General features: G+C 53.2%; 1 protein-coding gene across 3 annotated transcripts in view; it reads right to left on the bottom strand.

Annotated features, from left to right (window-relative positions):
• The window catches only part of LOC146193399 (ETS homologous factor-like), a 108485-nt gene extending 91702 nt beyond the window's left edge, over window positions 1–16783 (bottom strand). The window contains exon 1 of one of the 3 annotated variants that reach the window (XM_084602743.1): window positions 16343–16783. The gene's annotated coding sequence lies outside the window, so the exon portion shown is untranslated. The remainder of the gene's footprint in view (window positions 1–16342) is intronic. The other 2 variants (XM_084602744.1, XM_084602741.1) reach the window with 2 other exon arrangements.
• Between the last annotated feature and the right edge of the window lie 388 nt (window positions 16784–17171).

The following is a 17171-nucleotide window of genomic DNA, read 5'->3' as shown; positions in this document are numbered from 1 at the left end:
AACTGCGCGGGCGACACGCAGTATAGGCACTCTTTATAAAACCCAGAGCGCACCATGAGCAACGTTCAAGAACGCCACACTGCAAGGATGGAGCCAAATCGGGGGACTTTTTTCTCAGCGCATTTTCATAATGGCAGCAGCATCCATGAGAGTGACGTGACATGTGCGCATAATGGATCGACCTCTGACCAAATGATATGAGCACCAAAACGTAATGCAAAAAAAAAATAAAATAAATAAAGTGGAAGAAACAATTTAACATCTTAAAGCGCCTTAGAATATTAGGGACGCCGTAGTAAAGGGCTCCAGGAATTTCGAGCACCTGGGGTTCTTCAACGTACACGCTGTAAAATACACGCGCGACTCGCTCTATACGACTCCATGAAAAAGTGGCCGCCTCGGCGGGGTATAATTTGCGTCATTGGGTTCAGCAGCCGGGCGCAGTAGCCACTGAGCCACTGCGGCTGTGCTGCTCAGCTTGCGTCCAAGCTTGGCTCTTCGATATTTCCAAGCTTTCCAAGATTGTCAAATCGACCGCGGTGTAATGAAGCAACGAGCTCGATTGCAGGGCTGAATTTCTAGCCGCATTACGAACTGCGGCCTCCGGCACGTCCCGGAATATGCGCTGACTTAGTGGGGAAAGCACTCCTGATAGTATCCAAATGCAGTTAAAGCACCGCTGTTAGAGCAGTTTTTGCCGAAACAAGAAAAAGCATGAAGCCCTGGTGGACGCTGGCGGTTTGCTGCGATAAGCGCCGCGGCCGGGCGAAGTGTGATGCCGCGGGAAACACTCGCTGCGGGGCTTCCCCTTCCTAGCGGGCCGGCCGACGGCACACTTTTTTCCCATCGGCGCTGCTAGCTGAGGCCTGCGTCTTCGCGGCAGCCGGACCTCGGAAGAGTTCGCTGAAACCGGCTGTTTACCGCTTAGCGGGACAAAAGGTGTGACTAAGTCCTAACCAGATTGCGAGAAAGTAATAAACACACGACGCGAGAATGGCACCTGGCCCGCAGCAAAGTGAGTTTTACATGACGAAGCTTTCGGATGCAGTGCGGGGAACGTTTGGGCAAGACCACAAACTTGAACACCTATATAGAAGAAATACTGCACGAACGACTAGAACAATTAGCGGCAGGGTGAAAGGATAAAACAACATGACGCGAAGTGGGTGCTACAGACTTATTATCGTTGTGTAACGAAGAGATCCTTACGTTTTCGAGTTACGCGACGTCGGTATATCCCGGAGGCCGAGTCACGACGCCCTCATGAGCTGATAACGGAGACTGCCGCGGCTAGGCTAATGTTTTCCATTTGCCTCCATTATTATCAGTGAACAAGAAGGGAGTTGGGCAAGCACTCGATTGCCGTCTCTGCACGCACAATAGATCAACGCCTATAGCACAAAGAATACTTCGGAGAGCTGCTTGGGATCAGGATCCCCAGACCCGATTTCTCATTTGGACCCCAGGCCACCAGGGCTTACCAGGGAATGAGGCCGCCAACTCGGCCGCTCGCGCACTCATTAACCGGGCCCCCGGCATAGGCCCTACCGATCTGGACAAGGACACTTATCCTCTCTTAACTTTTCAAGAAATCTGCGCCTATTACCGGGACTCGCACCGTCAGTACCCGGCTCCTCTCAACGGGCTAGGGAAAGCGGGCGAAAGAATACTTCTTAGACTTTTTACTAACACTCTACTGTGCCCGGCAGTACTCAAACATTTCGACCCTTCCTTTTCTGGCCTCTGCCCTTTCTGTGGAGAGGTGGCCGACGCCTTTCACATGGTCTGGGCATGCCAGCTAAATCCTTCTCTTTTACCCATAACCCCTTCCCCTACCCGAGAGGACTGGGAGGCGGCCCTGCTCGGCTGCCTGGATCTAGCGCGAGCTCGTGTGGCGGCCCAGAAAAATGGAGTCCCGGAATAATGGACTCTACCTAGTATTGTAAGGGGAGCGGCCCACTAGGGGTGGCTCTCCAAGCAACCTCTCCTTTTGTAATAAATGCTTTCCACCACCACCACCACCACCACCATCATTGACTAGACACATTACCCTGAGCACTAAAGAGAGACATGGAAAACTCAAGCCGGGAGGGGGTTCCCCTTTCGACTCATACTGCTATGAATACTCCACAAATTTATCTCATGCCCCTATACTCTTCCAATCAGCCATCTATAGTTATTATTTCCCGAGTTCCAGCGGAGTTCCATCTACCTCTTGGATATAAGCGAGAAATCTATCATTTGCCAAACGCAGGGTCAAATGTGCAAGCTTTTGTGTTCAAAGATGACGTGTTTTTCTCGCACATTATTGTAACACGAAGTAATACGCAATAGAAACAGACCCCCCCCCCCCTCCCCTACTTCTCGTTTCATCAAAGAGTTTGATAAATTTGCTCCTGGATTTCATATTCCAAGTTGCAGGTGAGTGCACGCGTGTTTTCGTGCTTCAGAGTGAAGCGCCAGGGCAGGAATTGCACGATTTGGCCTCCAACGTATAGAGTGGCGCGCTCTGTGACGTTGGTGCGGGCCAATTATTCACGAACTCCGCAGAGTAGCGGGAGCCGGAGGCTTTCATCGCCGGCATCAAGCACACACGCATGTATAATGTGGCGGTCGTCCCGCAGGTAATAAAATTTGCGCGCGTATAAAGCGATTTAACGCTCCCGCGCGTGCTGCGGGAGACCAACATTGCGTGCCCCTGCCGGCTATACGTGATCCGGGGGTCAACGAGGTGGGATGCAATTAGGCAGCGTATTCTTGGAAGTGGCGTCGCGGGTGCATGTTTTCCCGCGTCAAGATGCGAAGACGCGCGTCAAGGAAAAGGCCACGAGCTCGGCCCTCTCCAGGAAATCAGTGGATCAGAGTCAGGCATGCAACGAAGTGTAGCTTGTCGCCATTACAGACATCCGCGCTTTTGCTCTGTGAGCGTTGTAGTTCGAACAACGCCTAGACAAAGTCGTTATAGCCAGCGAAATTTGTGCCGCCGTAAGTGGTGCCGACTAGCGCAAGATGAAGAGGCGAACATCGATGCCTCTCCTCCCTATTCATCACCACTGTTCGACGGGACACACCGAGAAGTGCAATATCGTCAAACGCAGATGCGCGCTTGCCAGGAACACTTTGCTCATTATTAGCGTCTTTTTGAGGGAAGCATTCGCTGGAACGCGCGTGAGGGCTCCTGGCTACATCACCGCCGCTTCCCTCTCCTCTCTCTGACGACGCCATTTTGCTGTAGCTGAGCAACCGCTGAACTGCGGTGCCTGGAATGTGCACAGAACTCAGCTACGAAGCATCGGTTAAAAGTGGAAGGAACGCAGCGAAATGCGAAAAGGAAGGTGATCTCCATTCGGCGCTATCGCTATTGCGAACACTAAGAGGACCGCCAGCGAAGCCAGGAAAACGAGAGCTCAGGAACCGCACACCAAGAACCCCACTGTTTTCAGCGGGCGCGGTTAAGCCGGGGTGTGTGTGGAGTGCGCAATCGGCCGTACTGTGGGCTACCATGCAAACCTCGTGAAATATGGCGCGGCCAGATGCTGCAGCGCCCTGTCGAGCTTCAGCAGCTGGGAGATCTGCCACGCAGCCTCCCTCCGCCATGGCCGCACGAGTGCACCCAGCTGGTAAACTGGGAGATGTGGCAGAGGGCGCGCTGTCTCGCTGTTTGCTCAGCGGCCCATACCTGCCATCGCCAGCTCACCCACAACCAGCGACAGGGGTGGAGGGTGGGGGAGGCAGAGTGGAAAGAGGCCCGGTGTACTGTGTACACAGTGCCTGCCATACCGCTGCCTCGATCCGCTGGCGTCCCCTCGATGCGGAACTTGAGAGGCCCGGTGCCACTGGGGGCGTCCTGCCACTTCAACGAACGCGTACTTGCTCGTGATGCCACTCGACGAGGCATGCCTGAGCAATCGATCACCTTGCCGCTGCCGGCGCTCCACCGGCACCCGTGCACCTGACTTGTTCCATATACATTTACCTAATCGGCGTATGGTATCATGAGATGAACGGGAACAGAAATATGTGTGGTGTGCTACGCCTCTCGTCTCGGCGTACTGCACGCGCATGGGCAGGATGAGGCTAACTCGCGAGACCATCGAAGGCAGGAATTTACGCCGAGCCCACGCAGTGTATATGCATGTAATAAGACTGATCATATATTAACGCCACGATCGTTGGTAGCAGCTGCAAATTGCTAGAAAAAAAAACTAGACCACTGCATTTCTCGCACTTCCTGATAAGAATTTATTGCTCGAAAGAACGTTGAAACAATGGCTTATCCATCAACAAGAAAAATTGGCCTAGCTCCCTTCCGTGTTACTCATGAAATATACCTAAGTGTCGGGAAACGACCACCCCTGTATGCTCACCTTGCCCCCTCGAATTAAATATGACATCAGACCGGACACGTTGCGCAGTTAAAATTCTTCATTAGAACTCCCTCCTTGCACCTTAACAGCGCGGTTCAGTTTCTCTTCCACACAGAACCAATTTCCCGCCGTGATGACTCAGCGCGCTGGCTACCGAACCGGAGAATCTGGGTTCGAACCAGGACGCGGCGGCTATGGGCCCGTTTCGACGGAAGTGAAATGAAAAACGCGTTCGTGCGCTGCGCGTCGTCAGTGCACAATTTACGACCCGCAGATAGTTGAAATTATTCTGCAGTCATATCCCTCCGACAGATTTTCCTCGTTCTTTCACCCCAATCTTGATTTCTTCCCTTAGGGCGCGGTTGAGGTGTCCGGCAAGCTGTGCGAGAGACAGCAGCTCCGATTTTCTGAAATTCACTGCGACTGCGCTCGCCTAACGTCCTCCTCCTCTTTCGACACGGGGCCGACTACTGCGCACTCTCCACCGGCCTGTCGAAGCGCAGCGCGCGGCCCGGTAGCCCGTCGTCACGTCCAGTACGTACATAAGCACATCAACCTCATTCGACGCAAAGATTCGATGACTACTCCATTCGCGGCGGCATTCCTAGAAACGAAGCCACATGATCACCGCGCGAAGCGAATAGGAAGCCCGTTGAACAGCGTCACACCCTGCGCCGGTCGACAGCGGAAGCGCTACATAGTATAGTTTACATGACGAGGTGGACAACTATACACACCAGTTTGAGAAAGGCTATTTTCGGACAAAGTCAATGAATTTTGCGCACCACACTACCGGCGGTGCTTGTATACGGTTTACAAGAGAAAACTCACTGCGTGGCCATCCGGGTGGCGAGGCTGAGCGGGGCCCAGCGCTGCACCGGCGACTCGTACGGCGGTAGAGCCAGGCTGGCGTGCAGGGCACCCAGGTGCTTCCACCAGGGCTCGGCACAGCGTAGCACCTCGCCAGTCATCAGAGTGGTCGCCATTTGTCGTCTCCTTCCGTTCACAGGAACGCAACGCAATGCACTAGGCCGTACCAACGACCACGACTCAAGCACTCGGGGTGCAACAACTGCGTCGTCGCCTGTAATCCCGAAAGCAGCGCGCGCTGCATGTGCAAACGTGCGGGATGCGCGCGCGACGTCATGCCACACGTGTGCGGCCGACGCACGCAGGGGTGGCGGTAGCGTGGGCAGGTGTCGCCTGCTGCTTCCCGGCGCCACCCCACGATAGCGAGTACATGCACTGTGCGACCGGCATCGGGCGACAACGACATACGGTAAGCGCAGTTGCTGCCGAACCCTCCGCAGGACGGCAGGGCAGAGAGAGACTGCGCGCATCGCGGGAGAGCCAGAAACATGGCTGGAGTAACGTGCACTGCAGTATGAAATCATTGAAAGTTTCACCCCAGCCAAGACAGACACCGCACAGGCTTGAGGGCCATTGATGCCAAGTACCGTAAACCGCGAGAAGCGAGCGTCAAGACGGCAGCCCCTCGTGTTGGTTACGATGAGGATGACTGTCCTCGGCATCGCCTAAGAGACGCGAGGAAACGGTGTCGGAAGCTGACAAGCTAGGAGGTCGATGCACCGCAGGAAACGTGGCCCCTCGGGCACTTGGCGTGCAGTCAGTGCTTGAAAGAGCTTCCGATAACTTCTCCGACGCAGCAGCACGTCCGTACAACGATCAGTCCCGGCTTCTCCTACTGCTTAGAAGTATTCCCTAGCCGAAGCGAACCGATTTAGCGTGAGTTCCATAAGTATGACGTATCCCGCCAGCAGTGATCTCGTCACAAAATATCAGCACGGGCATGGGAGCAAGTTTGCCTCGCACGGTAACCATTTCGAAGCAGTAAACGGGCGCGCTGTTTCCTTTCTGGCTTGCATGGGACGCTGGTGATACGGGATGAATACGCTCGCCACGCGGGTATCGACGGCGTCTATACCATTACCGTGCTCTCAAAGAAAGCTATTAAAGGTGAAACACGTCGACAAGAAGAAAAGGGAGGCACTAAAGACACACGTGTTTGGCGCCCTGCGTGCTTTTAACTGCAGCGTTTTCATGCAATGTCTTCAAGAGCCGAGCGCGCGTTCCTCTCAGGGTCAAACGGGCAATGCACGCGATCGGTTCGTGTTGTATGAAATTTGAACGCAGTTGCAGTGCACAGATAAATGAATATCACTGATTCTTGTATATGCACAGTCTGCAACTCTTGCTCCAGGGCGCCGCGCTCTACCGCACCCCGTGTTTAACCGTGTACGATGGTGATCTATAGGGGCAAATCACGAAGAATACGCATCTGCAAAGTAACAGCCATATTGCGCTACAAGGAATTGTAAACCACTTATAGCGGCGTTAAGCTTTAAGAGATCACCAAATAAGTGGTTAGCGTGAGCAGTGGTTTCAGTTAAATTATGTTACAGGCACTAGGCACTCATAATGAGTGCTCCATTGTCTCTGCAACACAGCAGAGACCGGCTTGGCAAGAACTGGCAACGCACAGCAGGAGTCAGGCAGTGGACGCAAAAGTGTAAACCAAACAAGGACAAAAAGAACGTCCCTGGGACCCGAAGAGGATTCAGTTTCCGGGAATAAGTATGCCTTCCACACTATAGCTGCCATGATTAAATTAGTTTTGAGGAGGCTGCCGCTGTGTGTCCTGCCGAGAGATGGATGAGCCTGGGGATGATAAAAAGGAAGAGACAAGTGCCGCAGTGGAGGGCCCGTAATAATGTAGAGTAGGACACCTAACGGTTCCTTAGCGTGCGCTCACATCGCACAGCACGCGGACATCTTAGGCGCCCCGCCCCCACCGAATCAGGGTTCTCAGTATGAGTAGCCGCGAGCACTCCGACCAATTCGAAAGGAGGGCGAAAACGACCTATCACAGGGCAGCTCCAGTCGGCTGCGAGTGATGCAGTCCCTTGGAGCGGCAGCTGAGAACTGGCAGCAACGACGCTTGGGACTGCCGCCATTCGTAAGTTTCTATAGAAGCTTTTATTTGTGCATTTCTTTTTCACTTAGCTCCTACGCTCTGCAGTTGGTGCTGCCTCATCGAGCTGTACATTCGCCAACAGAGAGAGACAGCGGGCGGGAACTGGAGCAGCTGCGCGCACTCTTTCCGTCTCTGTGTGTACTTTCATTCCTTTGTTTAGTGCTGCGTTTTTATGCGCTTCTGATTTCGCCCCGGTGACTGTTCCGCTGTAATAAATGCCTTTCCGTCGGAGCCCCCTCTGGCGCTGTGAGGTAGGCAGGCGTGCATGCACCAAGCAGGCACTGTATGGCGAACACTGGCGGGGACGTGCATCACCTATACGCGGCGCGGAACCATTTTGGACACCGTGGTCACGGTTTCAGCCGAAGTACACGATGGTGTAAGCGGTCTCTATTGCGTTCTTGGCGCGGGGACCGGCAGGATTCAGGCATGAGATCACCAGATTGCGCATAAAACACGTGTGCCCGCACGTCACGCGACACCAGAAGGGGCAGAGATGTGTGTTCGCATCTGTTGGGATTTTTTTTTTTTAGCCGCTATTCGCAGCGGCAGCGTGAGCGGTCGCTTCGGCTCATATGTGGACCTACGACAGACTTGCTTGTTTTTTTTTTTCTACCGTGGTTCAAGTCAAAGTCTCATCTCGCGGTGCTTTCGAGGTGGTAAGAAGGTGGCCGCGACGGAACAGTTCCACACGATGGTCGTTTATGTGGACAAAAAATCTAGGAAATAATTTTTTTTTCATGATAGCAATAAGGCTAGTCATGCTCACACAGCATGGGATCCAGATATTGACAGCGCTGGGCGAAAGACCACTAACCTAAGATTTAGCCAAAGGAAGATGCGAATAAGGGGGGCGTAAAGGACTGGCTCCAGATGGGTTCCAAACCACGAGTGTTTAAAAAGGCCTGAATAGAGCACACTATGGTCCGGAGAGATGTCTTGGACTATCGAAAGTTAGAAGGCAGAGTGACGAAGTCGCCAGCTATCGTCCCGCCCATCCACACAAGCCAATACATTCGGTGTTTACGGTCGCTGCAAATGCTATGTGCCTCAGTGGGGAAAACCTCCGCTTGCTTCAGACTGGCGCAACTGCCGTCCATGTCGCCCACGTCGCAGTGGGATGCTCCTGGAGCCTGCGGACGCAGCTGCAGCATCGCAGAATTATTACGCGAATTACAGGGGTCAAGGTCAGTTGCACGTACGCGCACGCTACGACGCGAGCGCCGGCGAAAGGACTCGTAATCTTTGCGTGCACCGATCGGGTCAGGGTGAATAGCACACGAGGCACGAGTGCAAGAGACCTCGACCATTCTGGCTGGCAAATGAAATGCCGGCTCGTCTCAACTGAGCCACGGTAGCGGCAGAGTCCGCCTTATGTGCGGCAGGTATCGCGTCTGAATCCCGTCCGGACACAGTTTTTTTTTTCTCCCCCTACATGTGAAACTACTCCTGAAAATCAGTGAGCGTCACTATCAAGAAAACTTGACGCGCCGCTTTAGGAAATGCCGAGCAGCGAAGAATAGTAACTCCACTGTTTTTTCCCCTCTTATCGACCGACAGCTTGGCTGCATAGGAGCGCATGCTGGTTGAAAACTCAATGCGTTTCCTCTTACGTTACGTGAAGTACATCACAGAGCGTTGCACTTTCTAGGAAGAATTGTCCTGAGGTACGCGACGTGAGTGCGCGTTAAACAAAAGCCCTCGGTGGTCATATGCGCTGCATGTTCCCCCTACACCCCATACTACGGTGACCCTCATTCTTCAATTGCAGCTTCAATATGCGTTAGTACAGGCGTGCCATGGCAGTTCCTCGAGCGAGTTTTAGAGCGTGACAGCCATTTCAAAGGTCATGTAGCGCAAACTTTGAGCCGAGAGACTCTGTATACATGGAAGGTCCATTGCGGTTGGTAGCGATTATGCACACGAACGGAGCACAGAAACAGAAAAGACGACGACACACGCAGCGTGTCTTCACCTTTTCGGTCTCTGTGCTCCGTCAGTGTGCTGTCAAAAATGGATGAGCACCAACTACAGCCCGACAGGTTGTCCTATTGCAGTAGTGGAGGGCTCTGGAAATTTCGACCTGCTGGGGTTCTTTAAGTCACTAGCGTAATCTGAAATAGGTGTTGAAGTCGACATTCAGAGTTAAACATCTCTCTAGACAGAACAACGATGAATGTAGCATAAGAGGAGTTGTGACGTAACGACGGTCGTGCGTTGCGCGATGTTCCTAGCTGCAGGTACGTGTCGATGACGCATGAGTATGACGTGTGTCGTGCAGGCATCGGAAGCGCGAATGCCTCCTCCGAAATCGAGATGGGTATCCAGGTGCACTTCTGCTTGGGCTTTATCACATATTTTCGCGTTACTTCAAGCGTGCCCGGTAGATCACTTGGTAGGTGCAGCAACCGAGATCCGTGCACAGGACGCGCGACGAAGGCACACACCGGGGGCAAGGAACGGGCCCCGTCCTCCGAAAGGAAGCGCGCGCACCCCCGCAACGGAACAAAAACAAGCGCGTGCATAGGGAACGAACCGAACAAGAAAGACGACGAACGAATCTGAACAGCGGCAGAGGTATTGAGCGAGAAGTCAAACCCGTTACAAAGCGGAGCGGCGACGCACGGCGAAAAACACCGGAGGTGAGCGGCCAGCATGCCCGAGGACATCCTCTGCCGCCGACTAACAGCGGCTCGGCGGAAAGCCGGCTGGGAGATGTCACCCCCTTTGTCTCGCCCTCCGATCGAGGAAAAGCGAAGCGCTAACGGGGTTTACGACAACGCGTTGGTATTCAAAAAAAGAGAATACGGAGGGGGAAAAGAAAAATAAGACAGCGCAGGACGGGAAGAAAGTGGCCGATGCCCCCGCCTCGAACTCAGCCCGCAGGCGAGCGACCGTCGAAGCAGCAGCAGACGACGTCTTTTTCCTTCCTGGGCAGACGACGACACTCGGGCGGTCGGCCGTCTGCTCGTGGGTCGGAGCAGCAGCCGACAGCGAGAAAAACAAGCGCTGGAGAAGAAAAGCCGCGGCTAATCCCACCCGCACCGCTGTTGTAGCACCACACGCGAACGCACAGGGACCCAACGGATTTCACGCGAGCCGGCGCAAAGTCCGTTACGCGGCTGCTTTCTTCTCCTGTTGGTTCTCGGCGTGCGCGTGCACGTGGAAGCGAAGCAGCCGCGCAAACAAGACGCCGCGCGCACGCGAAATCCCCCCTCCTCCTTATTTAGTAGTCGCGAGATCCTATCGTCGGTGCTTGGCCTTTCTCTCTGAGCGTACTTGTTGCTTCTCTCTTGTTTCAAGCCGCGTTCGGTCTCGGGCCGGTAGCTATCTCGAGGAAAAAATGGGCGCGCGGCCATGCAAATGACCCGCTGGAAACACGGCCGTCCTCTCTCCCGTGGACCGAGCCCAGCGCTGGTCGCCGTGCATGGCCCTTTCTTGCTATTTCTCTGCTTTTCCGGCCGCTTGCTAGCGTAGCATTTTCGGCATCTTCTGACTTAGGAAGGCGGCTTGTTTATGACTGCCACGGCGTGTCGGGGTCAGGGTGGCATAGATTATACACTTCACTTGTCGCCACTGCTGTGAGCCTACCACTGGACATCGTCAGCGACGGACCCAGCGAACGAAGGCTACACCAGATGCCGGCAGCTAAGGATGTCGTTTTCTTGAGGCCACAAGACACTTTCTGGGCGCTACAGAGAAGCCATTACCGAAAATTCCCACTTGTAACTGCCGAGGCGCCATCTTTTAGAAGCTGCGCCCACTATTGTGTACTTTGCTCTGCATTCGGACCAGGAAAAATATATAAAGAAAAGAAACGTTCGAAATTAGTTTTTCATACTGATGCGAAACATGATGCGAAACAGCCTTCTGCAGTGAATAACAGGTGGCTCCTGCGAAACATCTACTACTGTCTACGGTAAAGTCTAACATGGCTTTCACTGCTACACACCGGCCAACAACTGGCGGCGCTGGCCCGCGCACGATTACACAAAAACGATAAGCTCAACGTGCTTGGCAGTAGTGTGCGGTGTCTTCATTGGAACAGCGCCAATGTATTCCAAATCTCAACAGCACGCGAACCTCATTTGTTGGCTACATTAAAAAGTTGTTCCTTTCCTACATGATTACGCTCGATTTCTTGACGACAGACTCGGCACTTTTGAAAATCCTGGCCCATTCGGCCCGTCGAGGTTCACAACATTTCGGACATAGTTTAAGTCCATGGTTTCACTCGAGAAATCGCCTCCGCGGACAGGACATGCACGGTCAGAAAAAGGAGGCAGCGATGCGTTTCAAGGTGACATGGAAACATAAGAAACGACGCTGATATAGAAATCATAAATGTCGAACGCTTCAGCGGAAGTCGAGACTTTCAGAGACAGGAGTGCTCGACATAGCTCGCGCTTGCGATGCCCCTTTCTCGTCGTCAGCGCATTAAAACAGGGCTACACTACACACAGAGCAGGAAGGGACCTGAATGAACTCGAGGCGGCAGTCGTTTTAATCGAGTCGCCGATGACTAAACTCACTGACCGAGGAACGTCATGCCTATCGAGAGATGGGAAATCGTGCAGTGAAAGAAAAAAGACAACGTGCGGTCAAGGAAGAAGCTAACAAAAGCGAGAAAAAAAAATGCACATAGAAATACTGGGCACAACACAGCATTGCTTTATGCCTGTCACTTTCGGGCGATTATTTCTATTTTCCTTTTTTATTTCTTCTACGCGGAATTTCTGCGTGCTCGCGGGCAAGAAGCGTGCAGTCGCAAAGCGCGTCCGTACTGCGTAGTGCACCACTGCGCACAGCCAACGCGCACAGCCGTTTCGGCGGGCGATGGGCGTGAAGCCGTGCCTCGCGGCCGCGTATCCGCGACGCCCGGGCGTCATTTACGCCGTGTATTCCGCGGTTGTTTCTCTTTTCCCCTTTGCGCTGCATTGTGTCTCTCTTTGCCGCGGATTGTTTTCCCTCTGTTTACGGCGCCCATTCGCCCCGCCCAGTGCGCGGTCATTAGGGTGGGCGAGCCGAAAAAAAAAATTAAAAAAAAAATGGACAAAAGGGTTGGAAGGATGGAGAGAGAGGACAGAAAGATGAGCGAAGCGAGATAGAGAGAGACGCGATCAGGGAAAAAAGCTGGACACGGCCAAGTTTGGGCTCAGCAGCCACTATGAGGCGATTTCGAGACAGGTTTCGTATTATGCGGAGACTCCCATATCTCTTGCGGCTGAGGGCGCGACACGCCGAGCAAGAGACTTGACGCTCCAATACGTGGGCACTGCGTCTCGCCACAAATGCAAGCAAGGAACACGGCAGTGTTAAAGAAGGGAACACAACGCCACTCTTTGAAGCAGCTATCTTACAGCAAAGTGGGCGTTAGGGGCTGCTGCAAACCGCCGTAACGTGGACGAACGGAGAGTCAAGGTGCTTCTACTCTGTATCTGTGGGGTACAGCATGATGAAAGAACCAGTTACGAAACGGGTGCGTAGCTCAGTTCAATAGACAGTGGCTAGGCACTATTTTGTGGCCTCTGTTTCCAGTACAGCGCAGTTCGCGTCTGATTGAACGGTGCTTGCTGATGTCTTTTGCGGCACGACGCGTCTGAAGGCTCATCCACATTATAACCTGACCCCCCTCTTAATGAGGTACATACACTGCCCAATTCAGTCTGCTTTCCTCTGAAAGAAAGGCAGCCGGTCAGACCTTAATTTAGCGTTAAGCGCGACAACCACGCCAGCAAAGTTGCAAAGTACGACCTTGAGGTTATTATGACAGCGATACCTCCCGCCACCCGTGGCCATTTATTTCATCAGCGATGACATCTCAAGCGCGTACGCAAGGACAAAGAAATAGCATGTCAGGCTGATGATCACAACTCGGCGCATCATCGGTGTGAACGTCTTGCTTTAATCTCTTGTGTGTGTTGTGCATAACTATGCAGCGCCAGAGGTCTTCGGACACTAATGAAGACGGTGATAACAGCCACGAAAAACGGTTATGTTCTTGGAATCGCGGTAATAAAACGACAGCATCAACACACAGAGAAGGGTTGGATAAAGCGAATATTAGCGTCACCTTGGCGCTAACTCGATCCGAGCGGGGCCGCTTTATGCATGTTATAGCCGCGGCATGCAAACCTTCGGCTTGCAATGGCTGCCCCGCAGCAGCGGAAACACGTAATAACGGTGAGCGGCATCGCGTTTTACGGCCCCAAGCCGCCCTGCGGCGGGGAATCCGAGGCGTGTGGAAGGCCGCGGTCCCGTGCCGCGCCATGCGGCTCCGATCGCGGAAGGCACGAGATGTCTCGCATCGACAGCAGACCTTGAGGGCCGCCTGCACCCTCAAGGTCGGCGTGATGACCATTTTCCATCGGCCGGACCGCACGTCGCCGGGCATCACTCTTCGCGAACCGACGCGACAATCGCTGGACGGGGCATATGGCGTCGATGTATGCTTGTGCACTCATGCACGAGGTTGCGTTGCCGCGTTTACGTGGCTGACCGCAGCCTTATAGGCAGCAACAAGGGCGGTGTATCACTCTTATTATAACTTTCTTTTTTAATTATTGTACGGAAATACAGGTAAAGCAATAAGAAGCTAGCATAATCAGCCCAGCAAGCTTTATCAGCGGACGGGTGATGCTTTAATTCGGGGCTCCAGGTATATAGCGGTACAGATAATGGGTTAACACGTTCGGTCGAATGTAAAATGCCCAAATTATGTACTCAAAATCGTTGGCGAAATTCTCGACCTCCGGCGGACCATACTCTGATGAACGCCTCCACGCTGCTGGACGCGGATCGTTTCGGGCAGCTAAGGCGGAAGACTCAGAAAGTACGAAGCTTCGCATCGGCTTCATATTTACGATGAGCTCGCAGCAATTCACGTTGCAATCGGTCATTCTCGGCATGTTTTGTTCGTGTGTACATCTGGCTCCTTAAAGGCTCCTTGTAATGAAGACAAACTATCAACCAGAAAGAGTAGGAAAAAAAAAAGCAAAGCAACAACAGCAGTCGATGCCGACAGAAAGAATAACAGCATCCATCGAAGATTTATCGTTTTGGCCCCCAAAGTACTGCCAGCATGTAAAAGAAGAAGCAGTTGAAGTAATTTTTTCCGTACCTGACTGCCTCATTTTTCAGAAAAAGAAAATATAAAAAGTCGGCCAATGAAGGCGGCCGCCGTCACCTAGCAGGCTCATCTCGGATGTAATGCCCTGTTCCTCCTTTTTTTTTCTATATCTAAACACGAAAAGCATTTCCCTTGGCAGTAAATATCGGAAAAGGAAAAGCGTGAAAACGAATGAGCTCGTTACATGACTGCAGTGTTGTGACGAAAAGTCAGTCTAGCTGCAGATGAAACCGTTCCGAAAAGATCACCATACTCAACCTGCATCTTCTCAAGCCTTGCAGAGTGAGTAAGCTGTACTGCACTAGCGGTTACTTTAAGGGCAACGGACCGGCCTAAAAGTTCAAGACCCCACCCTGCGAAATGGGAAACAGGTGTAGCAGCGACCACATTGGTAAGAAACATCTCAAGGTCACTTTAATCCGACCGCACCGAGAGCTGAGCGGTAGATAGCTCCGGCGACCGGCTAAAGTGCGCGCTGCTTTGGGGCATGCGGACAAGAACCCGATGGAGCGGAAATCCTGCCGTGCATTAGGGAAGTGTGTCAATCGCTCCCGATCCGACAGCGTTGATAGTAAAGAACAAAATAATAAAGAGACCCCCAGTAACAGCCCCCAATCAAGCAAAACACGCCTCTTTTTCTCGAGTGTGGTCAAAGAATACATTTATACGTGTATGCGAAACTGGAATGCCATTTGCTAGTAGCCATGTAAAAAAAAAAAAAAAGACCCGACGCGGTCTATAATTCAGCGCAGTAGTCTATTTCTTCACTGTGCTTCAAAGAAGCCAAACCAGTAGGAAGAATACGAAGCTGCGGAGGGCCGCTCCGCCGCACGACATCACAAGTTCCTGCAAGTCGGCTTCGCACGAGCAACCGGAGGCAAGCGCGCCTCCACGACTTTTCGGATGCTCACGTCAGTATCGCTCTCGAGACGACGGGCCCGGTTGTAATCATTAACGAGCAGAAGGCAGCCCAATGGGTCGGCCATGCTACCAATCGTCTATCTCAGCTCGCGCTTCTCAGAAACGCATACTATCTTGCATTCGCTGTTCAGTCAGAATCTGTGACCAGATGCAACGAGAGAATAGCAGTGCAAAGATGCCAGTGAAGCTATGCCATCGCGGCGCATGAAGTGAGTTACCGGTGTGACACAACTGCTGTGTGGCGACTGAAACGCGGAACAACACCTTGTGTGCCTCATGCTGTGCGGACGGTGTCCAAGGGGATCGAAAAAAAAAAAAGAAAAACGAAAACAATAGGAGAAAAAAAAAGGGGGGGGGGGGCTTAAAAGCAAGCAGCGAGTGATAACGAATGGCGCAAAGACAGCACAAATCTGTTTTAATCGGCTTTACGGATTCAGGGTCGCAGCGAAAGCGCGAACGGTTAACGATTATGCCCTTGAGGCACGATCTGCACTGCTCCTGAGAACCGTGAAAGTCAGCGCACGACCCTCTGTCAGTGCGATGCCGACTGCGATTTGTAAAGGAAAAAGATAAGCCACGAAACTGCGAAACGCTGAAAGGGGGAACGCGTGCTTAGTCACATGCAAAAACATAGTTTCTTTATAAGCCGTGCTTGGGCTAACACCGCAGGAACTAGATTCTAGGCAGGCCAAAGTTGGCAGATTTTAAGTAAATGTCGCTATGTTCGTCACAATGTGCACCAACGATTTGCAGTGCTGACACTTTCGCGGTGCGTCATGCATTCAAGCAACGGCCTCCCAGCTACAACGACCTGACGGGAATTCACATCGGCTAGTTCGCAGCCCCCGGATTCCTTTATTGCAGCATGAAAAAATATTAAAAAGAAAAAATCAACAGCAGAAATTGCCTGGACCCAGTGACGGAGCTCACCTGAACGTCTGGAACGACGGGAGGTCGCTCCCTGAATCTTGGACTTCGGCGCCCTCAATGGTGGCCAGTTCGTGGACTTCGTTATCCTCGACCCGTGGCTAAATCCTCGCGTGACGCCGTCGTCGAAGAAGGTCGGTCAATGCAGCACAACACTGTTCGCCATGTGCCGGGCCGCTTAGTCACTCCCGCACCAATTTCTCCTCCGAAGGGGTATAATTCACACTAGCACCAACGGAACGCACGCACTGCGGCACCAGAGCGCACGGCCGGTCGCCAGGGGATCAGGACCGTCCTGGGGCAACGTGGGACACAACGCGTGCAACCGGATCAAAAAACAAAATTAACCAGCGGCCACGTTCGGCGCCGCACCGCTGTGTGTTTGCACGTCGGGCAGCAGCGTTGCTGTGTGTCGTCTGCTCCAGAGAGCCGGTATCCGCGGAACGGGACGGCCGTCAGGCGACCGGCTCGGTGCGTCATCACTCGCGGCGCGCTCATTGGCTGGAGTGAAAACTTGGCGTCAGGCGCTCACGTGACCCGGACGCCACCGCTGCTCTTGCTGCCGGCCTTCGCCGGCAGTCGGGTTTTAAATATAGCCGGCCGACACGGCTCGGCGGATCGCTCTTTGCTTGCGTCTCCGGAGAGGGCCGCACTCCGCGCCTCGTTGGTGTGTGCACGCGACAACTTTACGCTGTCAGTGGGTCTCGACCGACGGGAACGACGCCCAAGTGTCGTGTTGCAGGCGTGAATGGCAAGCCGGCTTATCGGCGTTGCACTTTGGTCGTGTGATGCAAAACCGAAACTTTGAGGCACTCCGAGAGCACGCTGCGTT

This window comes from Amblyomma maculatum, chromosome 4 (genome assembly GCF_055883805.1).
Source record: "Amblyomma maculatum isolate TAMU_Amacu chromosome 4, ASM5588380v1, whole genome shotgun sequence".
In the NCBI taxonomy this organism is placed as follows: Eukaryota; Metazoa; Arthropoda; class Arachnida; order Ixodida; family Ixodidae; genus Amblyomma; species Amblyomma maculatum.
The sequence above is the reverse complement of the archived record's forward strand: the minus strand, read 5'-3'. Positions and strand labels throughout refer to the sequence as shown.